Source organism: Ambystoma mexicanum, chromosome 7q, assembly GCF_040938575.1.
Source record: "Ambystoma mexicanum isolate Mex_15411 chromosome 7q, UKY_AmexF1_1, whole genome shotgun sequence".
NCBI lineage: Eukaryota > Metazoa > Chordata > Amphibia > Caudata > Ambystomatidae > Ambystoma > Ambystoma mexicanum.
This window is the reverse complement of record NC_090941.1, coordinates 879124489-879143787: the sequence shown is the minus strand read 5'-3', so window position 1 is coordinate 879143787 and position 19299 is coordinate 879124489.

Here is a 19299-nt window from a genome sequence, read left to right as displayed (position 1 = left end):
CTCCGCTGGATACAAAATTGGTCCCCGAAGTAGTCAGGTGGCAGAATTGATGGCTGTGCATCAAGCCATCCTCACTGCTGTCCAACATCAACTCCACGAACTGATCATAATCACAGATTCGGATTATGTACGGAACGGGTTCGTGGAGCACCTGGTCAATTGGAAAACCAGAGGCATGTTATGTGCTAATAACAAACCCCTGAAACATGGGAAGCTAATCCAAAATATTGATGATATGGTCACATCGAATGGGATGACCATCTACTGGAAAAAGATCAAGGGTCATTCCAAAGTAGAGGGACCAGACAAAACTGGAAATGACTTAGCTGATCAGCTGGCCAAAACCGGGGCCATCCAAGGGGATCTAATAGAAATAGAGTCCCTGTTGGGGGAAATCCAGGTCACTGCTATCACTAGGTCCCAGACAAACGCTCACAATGATCTTTCAACTGCACAATGGAGTAAGGAGACCCCTGATGCTGATTTGATTACAGCTCAGAAAGGGGATCCAATAATTGGTAAGTTTTACCAACACATTGAGAACCCTGAGAACTTTCCCCTGAGGGATCCCGATTACATTGGGAAAGAGGACCTAAGAGTGTTGATGAAATGTCCAAAAAAGTTCCGAATCCAAGACGGTTTGTTGGTAAGGAAATCCCAAGCTGGCCATGATCAGTGGGTGGTTCCTACCTCATTCCGAAGCCTGATGTTAAGTCACGCCCATGATGCGGCCACCGCCAGTCATAAGGGGTTTCACACAACACTTCAGATCTTAAGAGAGATTGCATACTGCCCACACATGAGGCAGGACCTCGACTAATACTTGAAGGGGTGTCTTGTGTGTGCACAGTTTCAGCCATCATCCCTCACATACCGTGCGCCTCTCCAAAAGAGGGGGATGACACTGCCATGGTCAGATTTGCAAATCGACTTAGTAGGCCCTGTAATTCGCTCGTCTAGAGGAAACAAGTACATGTTGACCGTTACATGCTTGTTTACCAAGTGGGTGGAATGTCACCCGGCCCCAAACTGCAAGGCAGAAACAGCAGCTGCCCTGATGATTAACCACATCTTTTCCCGTTTTGGTCTACCTCAAAGGATTGGGTCAGACAGGGGTAGCCACTTCACCAGTGAAGTAATGACAAAGATGTGGGAGATACTGGGGGTCAAAAGGAAGCTACATATTGCTAACAGGCCAGCTTCTTCTGGAGCAGTGGAGAGATACAACCAAACCATTGTGAGCATCTTAAAATAGTTTGTGGCAGATTCTGGGCCAAGTTGGGATATCCGACTACCTCTGGTCCTAATGGCCATCAGATATACCCCTTCATCTGCAACTAAAATGTCACCATTTGAGTTGATGACTGGACGCAAGATGGTGCTTCCCCAGCATTTGCTCTAAAGAACCCAAGAGTAAATGTTGATAAATGCCTCCACAACTCATGCGTATGTGGAGAATTTAAGGAAACACCTCCAACATGCTTTTGCCTATGCTCAGCGGACTCTAGAAAGATCAGCTGGTAGCATGAAGACCCACTACGACCTGAAAACCACCAGGAAAGTATATGAGGTGGGGGACCGGGTCAATCTATACAATTTCCAAAGGAACCAGGCCAAACAGCGAAAATGTTTGCCTACATGGAGGGGACCGTTTGAAATTATAGACAAAATCTGCCCTGTAGCCTATAAGATCGGCATCCCCAAAGGTAGTCTGGCGGAAGGGGAAGACAAGTGGGTCCATATTAATCAGCTAAAGTGTTGCCATCCCAGTCACACTATGCAAAAACTGGAGGAGTCCTCTGCAATACCAGAGGGGACCGCTCCAGATTAATTCAGTTCCCATCCTAAAATATCCCACATATAGTCTCTAAAATATTATGATTTGAAAAAAAAAATGTTTCATATTATATCTTGTTTTTCAAAATAAGTATGCTATGTCTCTTGAGTTATAAAATGTAAATGCCGCCCCACTAGATCAATAGTGGTGGAAAAATGTCTATGAATAGGTATTGCCGCTTTTGCTTTATCATCCTAGGAGAGATGAAACCATAGAGACTGACCAAGGAGAACGATCCGGGGACCGGGAGCAGAGATCCGAGGGGCCCGGGGTACCGCCCAATATTCCCATCAGGACAGGCGAGGAGAACCGATCGATCCAACCGGATGGAGGAAAAGATGCTGAACTGTGCCACCTACGGAATTGGAAGAACATTATGCGGACATACCAGCGTGTGGATCAAAACATCCTTTGCACCCGACTCCCCCTCGACTAGAAATCAAAGCGCAGTCAGACGGGGGGGCTTGTCAAGGCTTTAGACCCATGTTGAATCAATAGACTGGGTAGATGTGGGGATGAGCTGCCGCCGCCCATTATTCTGTCCCAGAACAAACTAAATCAATAGACTGGGTGGATGTGGGGATGAGCTGTCGCCGCCCACATTCACGCCAGAATCCAGGAGAACTGCGCAGTTTGCGCACACGAAAATGGTCACCTAATCTGCCACCCACTAGTGCAAAGAAAGGTGGTTCTGTTCAAAATCTGTTTTTTTTAATGTCAAAAAGTTGCTAAAATCATGGGCACAAGACCACTCTAAAGATACAACCTTCTTGTGGGGGTTTCCACATCACCACTCTACTGTAAGGATGCCATCAAAACAATGTTAAGCAAGGGTCCTATACTATCAAGCTAAAGACCACTCTATTGAAATGCATTAATTCAAGACAGATTCCAAAAATGGGTGCAGTACCAGCTTTGTCCACAAACTGGCGCTAGCGGTCTAAACTCTGACAGTAGGACTGTATCTCAGGAGTGCAAGAGGATCCAGCCTAACTGGGACTTCAAAGCCTGTTGGTTAATTAAAAATCTTAGCCACCTGCTGTTCCCAGAGGCCAAGAGGCTGAGAACTCTTAACACCCCAGAGACTCACAACAGGAGGCAGGATATCACATGGCCCTTCTGAGTGAGAGGGAGGGGGTTTCCCCTTCAGCCTGGAGGAGAGAGACAATAGCCGCTTTCAGTTGAACGGGGTATGTTAATTTTGAATGTTGACTGTAAACAGAGCTCTGCCTGGGAGCAGAGATATGTGATCCCACCCAGCTTCAAGGGGCGGGCCAGACTTGAGTGTGGATTCCTATTGCAGCAAATATATATTTTATAGAAACATTAATAACTTATTGTAACCAAATGACAGGAATGTACAACTTTGAGATCCTTAGTATGAAAAATGCCCTCACGATTTGAGTCCAAACTCCAATTTCTACGGTGTTCTAGGACCAAACCCCAATATTTATTGATATTACAGACACCGGGTTTATGCTAGAAACCTAGTAAATAGCTGGAATGTGTGTAGGAGGAGGGTGTACATTGGTGTAATTTTTTATACAGATTTAACATTGGTAAACCAATTAAAAACGAAATTAAGTTGTCATTTTTCAATGCAAGCCCCCAGGAAGATCAGAGTCGGACAAGCATGGACCTTAAGGAATATATAATGTGTACATGTAATTTCAACAAATTGTGTATCTGGAAAATATGTATTTGGATCAGAAATAGATTTGTGTGCACATTGACAAGGTGAGTGTCTTTCTGTAAGCCATAAAGATGACACACAACCCAGCTCCCCAATCAAGGGAGAGGGGAGAACTGGGCCAATGACAAGTGAGAGGGGTAGGCTTAGCTAGGCCCAGGCACAAACCCATTTTCAAAACACATAAAAAGGAACATTGAAACCCAGGTAGGGAGATTCACTTTCCACTTTCTTGCGGGACGCTTTGCCGGGAGACTTCAGACTTCACAACCAGAGATCCAGACTTCAAATCCATCAATCTCCAGAGACCAGAAATTAACTCCAGAATTTGTAGCAGAGAGGCCTGAATCCACAAGCTGAATCCTCTTCAGCAGGCCTCAAAACCAATGAAACAATTCAACAGACGTGCGAGCTGTTTGAAATCTTTGCCAAGAACTTTTGCAAGAACCTGTAGCAGTATCCAGAAAGCAGTGCTGTATCTGGAACCAGAGAGAACCAGAGACCAGACGCTGTGAGCAGAACCGCCAGAAGTCCCGTTCAACCTGTTGACCAGATCCGTGACGAGGCCCATTCCTGTCCAAAATCTAGTGTGAGTACCCAGCTAGCACTGTGCCAAAACCAATCTCTTAGTGTAAAATAATCTAATTAAAACTATTTTAACCTATTTAGAACTACCTCATAGGAATCGTGTGTGTCATTTTGTCCTTTTTAAAGCTGAAAACTGCCACCTGTCATTTTGAACTTTTAAATTTCAAATCCGAAATACTACCTTCATAAAATCGTCCGTATCTCCGGAACCGTTTGTGCTAGGAGCGTAATTTAACTTTTATCTTAAAGCTAAGATTCTAGGCTTTCCAAAAAACCTAGATCCTTATAGGGCCTCTGTAATTACTAGATATCACCCACCCTGAACCTCTAGAGGGAATTAAAAGTATTTTTAGCACCTTTCTCACTTCATTGTCATCACATTCAAAGCATTTTGGGCCTGTGTTTCAAACTTCTAACTGTTTTCCTCTAAGCTTGCTAGGCGGGAACTGAATTATATTGTTTGCATTCCTGAGAACTGTATGCTCTCCTTTTCATCTCCTTACATTGCATAGGGGGGAGTGAATTGTTCAAGAAAAAGTGATCATATTATATTTTGGTTGAAATCATCTCAAGGTTATTTCTGTGTTGTATTCTGTCTCACCTTGCCTTTCCTTGAACCATATAAAGCATTATCTGCCACCTTATTCTTTTTTTCCTATTCATAAGTAACCAAGAACTGTGCTACTGTAGGATTACCTATTGCTGATTACTGCTCATATTCACAAGTGTGCTATCCATTATCAATTTATTTATAGAAGTGTGATATATATTGTTTAATTTTTCAAATAAACCTTTTAAATTTGCAAAACAAATCCACTTCTTGGCTCAGTGGGGTCAGGGGGATTCTAAGCGAGGGGTGTTATACAAGGGTTCATCATCCAGATTATAACTTGCCATAAAAATATATAAATAAGGGCTTCCCTTGGGCATCCCAGACAAGGCACTGACTTAGTGGGATTGCTTGATTGGAGTCACTTACAAATCAAAGATTCCACATGTACATGTAGCAATTAATAGTAATACATATTGACTGACATTATCAAATCAAATACTAAATGCTGAATATTCTAAATCTTTTCGACAGGCAATTCAAAATGGATTTAGGCCATAGTGCAAGCAGCCTAATGCAACTTACCATATAATTTCAATACATTCAGTTAAAATAATAAATACCAAGCATATTAAAAATTCTAAAATCAAAATCTTAAAATTCCCTTAGTAAAATAATGTGATCACTATTTCCCATTATTCGTCCAGGGATTGCTTATCAGCTAGCAATCGCTTCCTTATAACACTCCACAAGCGATAAAGTGCAATATGCGTGCTTTCTGTATCTGTATTAAGGCAATAGTCCCAGAATGTATCATCCTTTATAAAATCCTACCGATACTCCATGTGTCCTAGCATAGTCATATATTCAGTACTCATGGACGAACATTGCGTAAATAGAGTTTTGCCGTCACCAATATCCGAGGGAGTTTACATAAGCGGCAGTGCCTTTCATTAAGGGGTATTGCCAATTGTCCATCCACTGAAACATGTTATCAATTGATTGGTTTGTATTCTTAATCGGACGCTCTGCACTGACAAATTTGGGCATTGTTTCAGGTATCTCTGAGATTTTAAATATTTGTGCACCACCCTAGATACATAGCTATAGCTTCTAATCGTAGCCAAATGGGCGTCATTGTTAACCCAATGCCACTGATTCATTTTTTGCTTAAAGATAGATTGCTGGCTTGTCCTTCTAGAAAAATCGGGGCACCTTCCAATATTGTCATATAGGCTGGCGACCAGCATATCAAACTGGTCTGTTCCACCGCCATGCATAGAGTTTACACCTGTCCCAACAATGAGAGCAATTGACATTTTCCTAGCATAGTCATCTATTCAGTACTCATGGACGAACATTGCGTAAATAGAGTTTTGCCGTCTCCAATATCCCAGGGAGTTTACATAAGCGGCAGTGCCTTTCATTAAGGGGTATTGCCAATTGTCCATCCACTGAAACATGTTAGCAATTGATTGGTTTGTATTCTTAATCGGAAGCTCTGCACTGACAAATTTGGGCATTGTTTCAGGTATCTCTGAGATTTTAAATATTTGTGCACCACCCTAGATACATAGCTATAGCTTCTAATCGTAGCCAAATGGGCGTCATTGTTAACCCAATCCCACTGATTCATTTTTTGCTTAAAGATAGATTGCTGGCTTGTCCTTCTAGAAAAATCGGGGCACCTTCCAATATCGTCATATAGGCTGGCGACCAGCATCTGAAACTAGTCTGTTCCACCCCCATGCATAGAGTTTACACCTGTCCCAACAATGAGAGCAATTGACATTTTGGGTGCGTATGAATTTTAATATGAAGTATACCTCTTCTGGTGAACAAATGGCCCTTGAGTGAGATCAACCCAGCTCTAATCGAATATATTCCATAGGGGTAGATTTGCTCATCTTCAATATACATTTCCAAAAAGCTCCTTCTATATGGGCCAGCCACTGTACGTCTCTCATGATCAACGCCTCTAGTCCATTTTGTTTTGGGAATTAAGTCATATCTGCTGCACAAGTTATCACCTCAACAGTCATCCACGAGTTAACCACCACATTCAGCCTCTAAACCAGCATCTTCAATGCAGTTGTTTACAGGCACAAAGTAAATGATTAGGAGGAAAGTATAGTATAGTATTTGCTTACAATATTGTGCAGAATTTTTCTATGGGAATGTTCCCATGTGGTAGTTCCCAGCATTTTACCAGATGTCCACCTGCTCTTTGAGAATCCACTGTAATAGAAAAGTACTAGCGAATAAAAGAAAACCACCCCCGCCACCACCCAGCACAAAAAACGAGGCGTTATGCTATTCCTTGTCACGCATGGTGGGATTACAGTTGTAATGCGTAATATAAAGGCTGCAATATTTCATATACCAGCCACACGTATGCTGTTCTTGATTATTGTACGGATTCGATAGTCTATTGCGGAGCTATAGCAGTCTATACTGCCCTTGCAGCTCAGGACAGGGCGGTGGTCTGTCTTTCTTTGACCTTTTGCTTGACATTACGATCTCTTGTCTCATCAGTGGACCTCTCTGTTGGAAGTGGATGTGTTTGGGGATTTGGAGGCGTGGCCTCCCCGAGCTGTGTCTGACACCCCATTAATTCTTAGTCAAGGCGCCGGTCAATCGGAATGACCAACAACAGCACACACTAAATGTGACTTCTAAAGAAGCTCAGAAACTTCTTCGGAGAAAAGGAACACACACAATAACGATAATAGTCTTGTTCTCGACCCAAGAACTGGTCACCCCTCCACTGCTCGACCCCTATTATTTCCTATGAGCAGTTAGTGATCTATGCAACTGCTCACCCTGCCTCCCTCCCTCCCTCCCTCTCCAAGACTAACCCCTCCAACTCTCTGAATTTCTGCATCCTCCCCATTACTCTCCCTGTACTTCTTGTCAGGGCTGTCCCCCACCAAACAAACCCTTACCTACCTCCTGTTGCTCCACCAGGACTCCCCACCCACTACACCTGTGTTGCACCACCCTGCTATAACCTGTCCCTAACCACGTATAGACCCCCCGTGCGGCACCATCTCCCCGATTCCCAACCCTCTCAGACCTACTCTTGAGAAGGATGCTATCGCCTGCCCGCTGTTCCTCCTTCTCCTCTCCCTCTGCTGCCTGGTGTACTTACCCCTGTCCCTCCCCACCTTACATACATACCCCCTCACCAAGCATTCCCCCACCCCCTGCCATCCCAGCCACCTCATCACGTTGTCTGTTTCGGAACCCTGCTCGTCACTAAGTGGTCAATCAGTTAGACAGGTCTATCATGTACCACCAGATCAGCATCCTGTACATGTATGTGCCTAATTGGAAAAGGCTAAAATTGCTGCAAAGAAATATCAGACAGCCCGAAGTTCACCAATGCCACAACAATCCTCAAATGGAATCAGAAAACAAATTGTGATGATAACCACAGTTCACAAAATACTACAGGGTCAAACTCCAAAGTGTCTTCCAGAACAGGACTAACCACGCATTCCATTACTCATTCTCAGATCTACCTCCCACAGTGACACATCCAGCCCCTCAGCCAATGGGGAAACACACATTACACATTACATCGTATTGAATATAAAATATGCTAGAGCCATCGACTGCGAGAACAAAACACCATTTGAACATATTCAAGCACACCAGGGAACTCCTCACTGCCCAGTGGGCAAAGAAGTGCGCGCACGTGAGCTTAGCTTGAAAATGACCCTTAGAAACACCTGCATATCCTTATGAGATATCCGATTTGGCGTGTTTTTTTAAATCATTTTCTACGCACGGGAGGGTGCAAACTGAACAAACCGCATGCCTGACATGTTACCAAATTTGCTGGATGTGGGCAGGTGTGGTGCAATGATGCACGTCTCCACGGGAAAGTGCCATTAAGGCGGCTTAGCTCTCTTTCAATCAGTCGACATGTTTTTATTACCAAAATTGACTCTGCTGCTTTGCTGTTGGTATTCTATGTGCCGGCTAGAATTTACTGATTGGAGCAATGTCCTGGATTTGGGACAACATTTTACTGGCCTCTTTTGTTTTTAGAAATCCGTCAATATCACAAGGAAGATATGGTTTACTACTCGGTGCAAGTCTTCCTGTAACAAAAATACATGTATAATTTGCTCAACCTGGCAAAAGAGCACAGTTCCTCGAATTGGCCAATAGATGGCAGTCTTTTTACATTTCATTCTGCAATTTTATTTCACCAACCCAAACTTTGTCAGTGCAATATTTTGGAACTGTTTGGAAGTGTGTAGGCAGTGTCAGAAGCAGGGCCTAATAAAGCCTCGTTTGCTGCAGGCAGACACAGCATATGTTTCTTCGTAGCCGCTGCCGTGTCACCTCTGAGCTTTGTGGCCCACCTTGCAGGTGTGTAATTAGAAGAAGTGTTTTTGCTGAGGCGTGATATTGTGGAGAAGAGGGTCTGAATTGTTTCACTGTGTCTTGGAGTCAAAACGATGGTGCTAAGGCACAATTTGACGTGAATTCCCTCTGAAATGCAGCATTCGTTGAATTATTTATTCACATGACATGTTGTAAGACTGCACGTTGTTGCAGTAAGACTCCAACCTCTACGACCCTCCGTGACACAAGGTAATACATACTCTGTACGATGGCGTATTTCATGCGTCCGAATCTCTTTTTTTATTGACTGTATTCATATGTTACATCACTCTGAAAGCAAACAGAACATATTAAACATGTGTTGGCTCTATCTTACAACACCAGTACACACATTTAAGCAATAATGCCTGGTTTGGCGAATGTACTAGGTGGTGACGACCTGGGGTCTGAGTTAATAGGCCCTAGCATAGAGATGGTCTTTAATGAGGGTCTCCGGGACGTTACCACAAAGTACAGCCCTCCATAGTATTGCTAGTACCGCCCCAGGGATGTACATTGCACTGCTGAGGTCAATTAGTATCTCCAAAGTTATCCGTGGCGAGCGCGTGGCCCGATGTTTTATACTAAAATAATACACCAAAGAAAAGCAATAGAAATGGGGGCTGGAGCTCCATGCAGAAACCCTCTTTCATTTGTATTGCCGGCAATTGTGGGTAGTGCAGTAAGTAGGGACAATAGGGCGGGAAAAGTAGTTAGAGTAAATGGTGAGGGGAGTGTCAATGAGGGAGAGCTCCGGGGTTGAGGGTACCAGATTGGAGAGTGGGTGCGAGCAGCTCAGAGCTGGCTCAGAACATGGGATTGGATCAATGGTTGCCCACCACTCTGGGCTGGGGGTGCCGCCCCCTAGTCTGAATGGCAGGCTGTTCCGTTGCATGAGTGGCAGGCAATACAGTCCCACATGTGCTTTATTTGAATGGGGGACTGTGCTGCCTCTCTCTGAGCAGGGACACGTGCTCTGCTATGCTTTATTTTGCCAAGCCTTTTCGGCTCTGCAGCAAACAGGACGTAGTAATGAGAGGCGGAGCTGCATCGGAAGACTGACCCTGCCGCCTTTCATTGTTGCGCTAACAGCGTAGACATGCTGACTGACAGGAGTGGAGTACTCTCCTGTCAGTGAGGGTGTTTATATTGCATAGAGGAGAGGGCCATCCGGTCCTCCTTAGCAGCAGTGGTGCATTATAGGCTGCGAGCAGGTACGTGTTTTTTTTAATGTAATGTGTACCTATTCATGTACTTGCGCAGGTTGGTGTGCTTGTTTTTATGTGTGCGTATACACAAGAGGTTTGAATGTTGTGTGAATGTTTGGGCTTAAGTGTGGTATGTGAGAATGTGTGTGCCAGTGTGCTGGGTCTATCGCAATCACTTTTGCTTTTCCCTATACGCATAGTAAAGATACTATACTTTACATCAAGAGTAAAGCAAACATAATACATGTTATTATGTGGATAGGTGGGCCTACATTCAATGTGGGCCTGTCTATTGATGTAATACCACTTATCATGGTTGCTTAATTCTTGATTACTGTGCAATCAAGGATAAAGCAAACACGATAAGTGTTGTTACGAGCTAGACTGGTCTACATTCAATTTAGCCAGTGTATGCATTTAATTATACTTATCATGTTTGCTTTACTCTAGATGCACAGCCTATAATGATAACGCAAACATGATAAGTGTTATTCTGTGGAAAGACTGGCGTACATTCAGTACAAAATGCCTTTCCAGAGTCAGAACATGTAACCCGATTGGCTGCAGAAAGGAAGGTCAGTCTAGCCACATAACAATACTTATCTTGGCTGCTTTAACCTTGATGTCCATTACATAAATGCCATGCCACACTAAGAAAATGTAACCAGACTGGCTGCAGAATTGCAGACCAGTGTACCACATAACACCACTTATCTTATTAGCTTTAATCTTAATGCCCAGTACAAAAATCCTCTGGCCCATTAGGACAATATAACCAGACTGACTGCACCAATGTATGCCAGACTAGCCACATAACACTAATCATGTTTGCTTTAACCTTGATGCCCAGTACAAAAAGCCAATGCCACATTAAGAAAATGGAACCAATCTGGCTACAGCAATGTAGGCTAGTCTAGCCACGTATCACTTATCATGTTTGCTTTTAAAGTGATGCCCAATATAAAATGCAATGCCATAGTCAGAAAGTACAACTTTCCAAAAGGCAGTCCAGTGAGTTCTTCAGAACAAATCTGCAACCATAAAGGATACGAGAAGATCTGAAAGAATCTGCTGATGGGGTGACATACCCCTTTTTTTAGCGGCACAAACCCCAGGTGATTGGACTAAAGCTAGCTTGCCTTAATGGTCCAATCCTTGCTCTTGAACGGAGTGGACTTTGTCCTTCTGATGCCAAATCCAAAGTGCTTTGCTCCAGGTGCAGTGAAGGGGACAGGAATGAAAGAGAAAGACAGAGAAACAAAAGGATGGAAGTCTTCTTCCATTGACCAGAACAGTCCTGCCTAGCATGGTTCCTCCCCCTTCCTACTCCTTTTGCATGGATGTGCTACTTCAATGCCAGGCCCAGGACAGCTTCCTTTTGTGTGGCTGTCTCAGGTGGAAGGTGTTACCTGCCCTCACAAAGTGATGAAACAGGAGGTCTGGCCCTCCACGTGCCTATCCTGCCATTTGGCAGTCCACACCCGCCTGACCAGAATACACATCACATATGCATTATCAATTGGGATGTGGTGGCCATTATTTTAAGTTGTGGCAGGCACTATGCTTAAACTCAGGTATAGCTTATATTTAGATTTTACCCTGCCACCAGCACAGGTTACTTATGATCATTGTAGTGTTCGGTAGAGGGGGGCATATCATACATTCTGCCCATGCACCACAGGGACTTGGCTGTCTCTGCAGCTGCCTAAGGGGCATATTGTGACCTTTTAATATGCTTTGTGCCACGAGTAGAGCAGGCGCTGAAGATCAGCCTACTAATGTGGCAGGGCACAAGTACACTATGCTTTTGGCATGGAGTCGACTGAAAAGGGGAATCTGGTTGGCAGGTTGCCCTTTTGGATATGGAATTATCCTCATCATTCTATTTGTTAATAATTATTAAAAAATGCAGCCCTTTGCACCCTTGCCAAATGGAACTCTCTCACAAAGGGAATCTCCCACATCACCCTCAGCTAAACCCATTAACTACTTATTTGCATTTAACTTTTTCCAGCTTTGATAGTATACGCTACAAATTGGGGAGACCCACCAAATCTCAAAGCATCAGTTGAGCCCTCCTCTGCTCTTCTCACAGACTTTAAAGCATGTTGATCTCAGGGATGAGTTTTTTTCTCCATTTTTTAAAATCTATTTTCAGATTAACTTGTTACGGGTGGGATGATTCGGTTTTCTTCATTTCCCTTGTCATGTTCAGCAGTAGTTTTTTTTAACCTCTTCAATTTCAGTATTCTTAATTTTCAAGTGTTATTTTTACAATGCACAGTTCTACTTTTTAATATACTATGAACAATATCCCCAAGTGAAATGAAGTGAGACTGCTCTGCTGTGACTTCAACCATGTAAATCAGTTGTACAAAGTGCAGGCTTAACTCGGAAAGGCATGTGATTTTGGTTATGAAGAAGGTAGTTTTGCAGTGATGATGTCCAGGATTCTGCTAAGCTGTTAGCTGCTATTTGCAAGTGCTTGCCCAATGTCTATACTTAAGTAGCAGAGCAGAGGATCCATTCTAAGCAGGGTGATGCATGCTTTCAGTTTTAATAGATTAAAACGTTTGGTAATTGTTACACAGGAACCTATAAAAGAAATGACATGCACCTTTTTACACTACTAAGCCAGGTTATGCTTTCCCAGTCCAGTTAATAACGCATTGTTAATGCCATACCTTTTGAAACAGTGCTCTCGTATTAGTGTTACCGCTGTTGAGCATTGCCATGCAATTCCATCAATACCATTCCTAGCAAAGTTCCCTCACATAGCCACATAACACACTGTCATGTTGGCATCCACCTTGTGGCAAGAAACCAATGTTATCACAGTGTCAGCCCCAGTAGAAACAGATTGACATAATGTTCCTAACTGTGAAATACTACTGCTTGTTTTCTGCATCCGCGTGCCACAAGTGAAAACAGCAACACAAGCCTAATGCGTAAGCAGATAACATAAAACAATTTGTTAGTTACTATTTAGTAAATTGGTACTTGTGGTATCTAGCCAAAATGGTTGAATAAACGCAATATTTCTTATCCAATTTGTTTACATTATTACGACATATCCAGACTAGACAATGAATAGAAAACAAAAATCATAATTCAAAATAGCTTATTACACTTTTTTGTTGTTCAGCGTTTCATGTTATAGATGGGAACATCGATACACACCAACAATCAAAAATCTCAATTCTGTTTAAAGACAATGAATGCACATACAAAAGAGGAGGATGGAAACCTTTATAGCGTCAACACAATCAGTGACTCTGAATGCTAAGGAAAAGATGGTCTGAGCCAGGGTTCCTCTCTGGCATTGTCTGGTGGAGGCTGGAGTGAGAATAGTCGCCATAATGGGTTTTAAGATGCCTACAGCTAATGGTATTTCAGGATCTGGTTATTTGTTAGGTTGGAATGTCTTAAACATAACCAACGCCTTCACTTGAGAGATGAAGCTTCTGTTATTCAGCTTTAGAGGAATCCTCAGTGAAAGGTAAGGGTCACCAAAATAAATTTAATCAAGAGCTTTTTTACCTAAAAATGTTTAGTGAAATACTTTTTCATCTGTTTTTAAATATAGTAATGTAACATTAAAAATGTTTAAGGTATAATGTATTTTTGGGTGGATTAAAGGGTTACATTTGTTAGCGAATGTTTGGGGTTTTTCAGGGGCAAAAAACAAGGGTTTTGGGGGCTCCCCATTAAAATAAAATTAAAAAAAGAATTCAGTTATACAGGATATATTAAGGATTTCAATCAAGCAGTACACCCGGGTCTCAGCCTGGCATGCAGTGCACAAATGAAATACTTATTTATTGTGTCTATAGGTTCAATATTCTGAGTGATATACCACTCATATCACTACCCTTCTTAAAATACCCCCAGGTCACACTGGACCAGGAATCAGACTGGTTGGTAAAGGTAATATTTATTTATTTATTTAAAATTGAATTCACTTTTTAGCACACATAATATAAAACACAGAGAAAATAACAGTTTTGGCTTGTGAAAAGATGGTGCTTAGATTAAGATTTCCCCCTGCATTTTCTCAACTCACAAAGAAGCAATTCTACACAGATTTAAGTAAGCAGCAGGTATTCAGGAATAAAGAACAGTGTGTAGGGTTTGAATGCAATCTTCCCTCCCCAAACAAGAGAGAAAAACGTTTGGAAATTTACACTTTTAAAATGACATTTGAAAAATGGCTTAGAAAAACAATGAAAAGTGTGCAAAAATCCTTAAATTGATATATATACCTATGGGAGCAACACTGTAAAGATCCTAACAAACATAAGCTATAATATGAGCAACAGTACACACTTGGAATCAGAATGGAAGTTAAGAAATATTTTGAATTGGAAATCATATGTGTAAACGGGTTAAATACACTGTTATGGGATACGGATGGGGCACGGATGTAGCTAAGGGTCTTAGGTTTCAGTCAGAGTTGAAATTAAGAGGTTAATACATAGAATTCAGCGCACAAGTGGCGCACGCGGCTGGCACACAGTGTGCGCGTGTGAATTTCTGCACCAGCCGCGTACACTAAAATCCATTTCCGCGCACAGCGTATTCATGGATTTTAGTTTCCAAAACCAGCCGTAGCGCAGAGTGGCGCAGCGACCCGGCAGCAGCGCCAGTTATGCACCCAACCCCTCCCCATGCGCCATGCACAGCGCACAAATCCCGTACATAGCGCACAGGCCCCCAACCATGAAAACGCCTGTAAAACTCCCCGCGCACCCATCTGAATACACCTACCCCGCTGCACGGGGAGTGTCACACGCGATTGGAGCGGGTACGTGTATGGTACATGTATAACAGGGGTTCGCGGGAAGTTTCACACGCGAAATGCCCTGTGTGAGTGGGGTACATGTATTCCTGAGGTACGCAGGAAGTTTCACACGCGATTGGAGAGGGGAACGTGTATTTCGGGGGTGCACGGGACGTTTCAAATGCGAAAGGCCCTGTGTGCGTGTATTCCTGGGGTGCGCGGGAAGTTTCACACGTGATTGGAGCAGGGTACGTGTATTTCGGGGGTTCGCGGGAAGTTTCACACGCGAAATGCCCTATGCGAGTGGGGTACGTGTATTCCTGGGGTGCGCGGGAAGTTTCACACGTGATTGGAGAGGGGAACGTGTATTTCGGGGGTGCGCGGGACGTTTCACACGCGAAAGGCCCTGTGTGCGTGTATTCCTGGGGTGCGCGGGAAGTTTCACACGCGATTGGAGCAGGGTACGTGTATTTCGGGGGTGCACGGGAAGTTTCACATGTGAAATGCCCTGTGCGAGTGGGGAACGTGTATTCCTGGGGTGCGCGGGAAGTATCACACGCAAAATGCCCTGTGCGAGTGGGGTACGTGTATTCCTGGGGTGCTTGGGAAGTTTCACACGCGATAGGCCCTGTGCGAGTGGGGTACGTGTATTCCTGGGGTGCGCGGGAAGTTTCACACGCGATTGGAGCGGGTACGTGTATTTCGGGGGTGCGCAGGAAGTTTCACACGCGAAATGCATTGTGCGAGTGGGGTACATGTATTCCTGGGGTGCGCAGGAAGTATCACGCGCGAAATGCCCTGTGCGAGTGGAGTACGTGTATTCCTGGAGTGCGCGGGAAGTTTCACACGCGATTTTGCTGTCAGAGGGGGGTATGTGATTTTCGGGGGTGCGCAGGGAGTCCTACACGTGAATTGGCAGTGTGGGTCCTCCCAGGTGTTCCCTCTACACCCTCCACGGCCCCTGCAGGCAGCCCACACCACAGGGGACTACCCTGCACCCATGGTCATGTCCCGCAGGCAGCCCATCCACCATGGGCATGCCCCCAGCCAAGCCACATGTCACCTTGCACTACTGATCACCAACTCATGTCCCCCAGCACCCCCACCCCCCAGCAGTCAGGGGCACCTGCCAGCAGGCCCCCACTCATGTCCCCCAGCACCCCCAGCCCCAGCAGTCAGGGGCACCTGCCAGCAGGCCCCCATTCATGTCCCACTCATGTCCCCCAGCACCCCCACCTCCCAGCAGTCAGGGGCACCTGCCAGCAGGCCCCCACTCATGTCCCCCAGCACACCCACCCCCCAGCAGTCAGGGGCACCTGCCAGCAGGCCCCCACTCATATCCCCCAGCACCCCCACCCCCCAGCAGTCAGGGGCACCTCCAGCAGGCCCCCACTCATGTCCCACTCATGTCCCCCAGCACCCCCAACACCCTGCAGTCAGGGGCATCTGCCAGCAGGCCCCCACTCATGTCCCCCAGCACCCCCACCCCCCAGCTCACTTATTGATGTCCCGGACCAGGGCATCCTTGAACTCCCGCTCAATGTCCTGGAGGTGGTCCTCTTCCATGGCCCAGAGGGTCCGCAGGGCCGACGACATGTTCACCTCCAACTCACTGCGAATTTCTCGAGGCACTCGGCCTGCCTCAGGGCCCTCCGCATGGAGGTCTCCGCCCTGACCATTGTGAGCCGCGCCTCTTCCCCCCGCTGCCGCTCCGCATCTATGGCGTGGCCCAACCGCTGCCACATGGAAGACACTTGAAATCTGGGGGTCCTCCTGCCATATGGCCGATGCCAGCCCCTCCGATGTTGAAGGCCCTGAGCCATCATTGCTCCCACCATGTTGCTGCTGCTGTGCCCGTGCCTGCGCCCTGGCTCTTGCTGCCTGCACGTCCTCCTCCGGCTGGGGTGCAGTTGTCGTGGTGGCCACCCCTGCTGGACGTCCGACTCCCGACTGTGGCAGGGATGTGACCTCCACCAGCCTGGCCGCTTGGTCAGGGGCAGCTCCACAGGGTACCGAGGTGACACATGGGTGGGAAGATGGCATGGAGGACGACTGGCGGGTAGGGGGTTCAGGTGAGGAGGGGGTCGCAAGAAGGTCCAGCACACGGAGGAATCCAGCACCGGTGACCCGTCCCAGTAGGTCAACGTGGTCAAAGAGGCATGCAAGACGACGTGCAGTCTCTCCACGAAAAGACTGCAGGTCACCTCACATGCCCCGTTGACGCAACACTATCCCACTCAGGACAGGCTCAACACGGTCCCGAATAGCCACGTCCGCAGGCAGAGGAAGGCCAGTTGTTGTGCGCTCATCCCCTCCCTGAAAACGGGTCTGGACGTAGGCATCCCTGCTGGTGCCAGATGATGCAGTGACAGGATCAGGGACAGGATTAAACACAGACACCTCCGTGGCGGCCTGTGCTGCCTCCTGTCCCTGCCCCTGAACTGCTCCACTAGCAGCAGTGGAACCCCCACCTCCAGACCCCGTATGTGTCCCTTCCGCGGCCTCCTCCTCCACCAAACCCCCCACCAACCTGGATGACTCTGTGCCATCTTCCTCCGTTGGACCCTGTGGGGTCTCAGCTGCCCCTTCTGCTGCCGAGAAGTCCACCTCCGACCTCTGCCTCTTGGACCTACCCTCGGCAGCTGCGGCCTGGGACGCGGCACCAGACTCTCACCCCCCGACAATTAGACAATCTGGGAAGGGAGCCGGGCCTTGCGTCTCCGGCTGGTGGTGCGATCCCTGCCGCTGTGCTCCACAGCACTCTCTCCGCCCTCTTCATCAGTTGACACTGCAGACAGGGAGAGATAAAACACAGACATCAGGGCACTGTACAATGGACTGATACACACATGACAGTTGCACATGAGTGGCAGTGTCAAACTTCAAACATGGCATCACACTCCACGACACACATGTCATTTCAACTCACACACATGAGCATTTTCACAGCAATATTGCACCAGGCAGCAACATCCATACACATACAACAGCATGAACAGCCGAAGGTGACCCTGACATCACATGAAACACAGGGAGTGCACTAGACACGCACACACATGTCATTTCAACTCACACACATGAGCATTTTCACAGCAATATTGCACCAGGCAGCAACATCCATACACATACAACAGCATGAACAGCCGAAGGTGACCCTGACATCACATGAAACACAGGGAGTGCACTAGACACGCACACACATGCAGAATCTGTTGGTAGTCTTCATGACCATCAGTCTGGCTTCAGAGCTGCCAGAAGCACTGAAACTGCTCTCCTGAACATCCGTGAGGACCTGCTCTCGAACCTTGACTCTAACATTCCATGTGTTCTCATTTTGCTTGATCTCTATCTGCCTTTGATACTGTCAACCATACCATCCTGCTCAGCCGTCTCCATGATAACCTGGCTATCACTGGTTAGGCTCTGGCGTGGCTGACCTCTTTCCTCTCCAATCGACCCTCCCAGGTCGATCTGGGGTCTTTCCTCTCTGACATCTTTTTCTCTACCTGTGGTGTCCCCCAGGGATCTAACCTCTCTCCCTGGCTGTTCAACCATTATCTGGCACTTCTCGCCCACCGCATCGCTGCTCTCTGCCCCAATTTACAGTGCTATGCAGATGATACCCAGCTCATTTTCAGGCTACCCTCGGCCCCCTCTTCTCCTTCCCTCATCTCTGACTGTCTTTCTGCTATCCAGGAATGGTCTGCTGCCAACGACCTCTGCCTTAATGCCAGTAAGACTGAGATTCCACTCATCGGCACACCCACTCCCTCCTTCCCTGCAGCTCTCTGGCCGGCCTCTCTGGGCCCTCTTCCTGCACCTACCGGCAAGGCAAAAAACCTTGGGGTCATCTTCGACTCCACACTCTCCTTCTCTCCTCACATATACGACGTCTCTAAGAAGTCACACTACCAGCTACACCTCCTCAGAGGTATCCTTCCTTTCCTCTCCTTCCCCCAGAAGCTCACTGTCTCTAGAGCCCTGGTTCTCTTGAAGCTGGACTACTGTAACAGCCTCTATCTAAATCTGCCCGCCTCTACTCTTCGCCCTTTGCAACTCATCCAGAACAGGACTGAAAGACTTGTCCTTGGCCTCAAGCCCAGGGACCGTATCTCTCCAGGACTGAAATCACTACACTGGCTCCCAGTGACTGCGAGGATCAAGTTCAAAACCCTTTGCATTGTCCACAAGGCCGTCTGGGGCCTTGGGCCAAAATACCTTTAACTCTCTCTTCCTAAATATCTTCCT